This window comes from Octopus bimaculoides, chromosome 10, assembly GCF_001194135.2.
Source record: "Octopus bimaculoides isolate UCB-OBI-ISO-001 chromosome 10, ASM119413v2, whole genome shotgun sequence".
Lineage (NCBI taxonomy): Eukaryota > Metazoa > Mollusca > Cephalopoda > Octopoda > Octopodidae > Octopus > Octopus bimaculoides.
In genome coordinates this window covers 39,251,502-39,252,452 of record NC_068990.1, presented here as the reverse complement: position 1 = coordinate 39,252,452, position 951 = coordinate 39,251,502, and positions in this window count along the sequence as shown.

Here is a 951-nt window from a genome sequence, read left to right as displayed (position 1 = left end):
ATATATATATATATATATATATATAATATATGAGTATATGCATATATATGTACATGTATGTACATACCTTCATCTACATGTACATATAGATACATATCTGGGTACATGACGTTGCAAAAAAACATAGACAAAATGATAAACAAGGTACAAAAAACAAGCAGGCCACATAGAGAACATATCCTTCATCAGCAGCCACCATTAAGACACTGGCGTTTTGAAGAGACACACATATATATACGGTAGGCTTCTTTGAGTTTCCATCTACCATATCAACTCACAAGGATTTGGTTGGCCCGAGGCTATATTAGAAGACATTTGCCCAAGGTGCCACGCAGTGAGACTGAGCCCGAAACCATGTGGTTGAGAAGCAAGCTTCTTACCACACAGCCACTCCTGCGCCTATATGCACGCACGCGCACACGAACACACACATAAGCACGCTCACACACATGTACAAACAGACACATATATGATTACATATATATACATATCCGCACACACATAGATATAAAGATATATGTATGCAATCGTGCATTCAAACATAATAGTCAGTTTAAATTAATCTCTGTTGATAAAAGTACACACATCATCTAGGATCTTAGAATGTATAATGATTTTCTACATTTAAATAACACGTTCATCAGTTATTTATGTTCAATTGTTGTGGTTATTGCTGTTGCTGTTACTGCTAGTGTAGCGTCTCTAGAAATTGCTGTTACATTTATTGGAGCAGCTGTTGTTCCTGTCTGGCCAGCCCATTAAAAATGTCCCACACCATTGAGTCCGTTTAAACGCCCCAATTCACTTGTAAGCTGTTTATTTTTTTACATACTTTGATCTGTGTAATATTTTTTTCTTTCAAATACGACTGTTCTATTTAATTTAGTTTTTACTAGTTATCTTATTGTATGTGTAGTATTAATAACATATATACTTGTATTATGTATAATA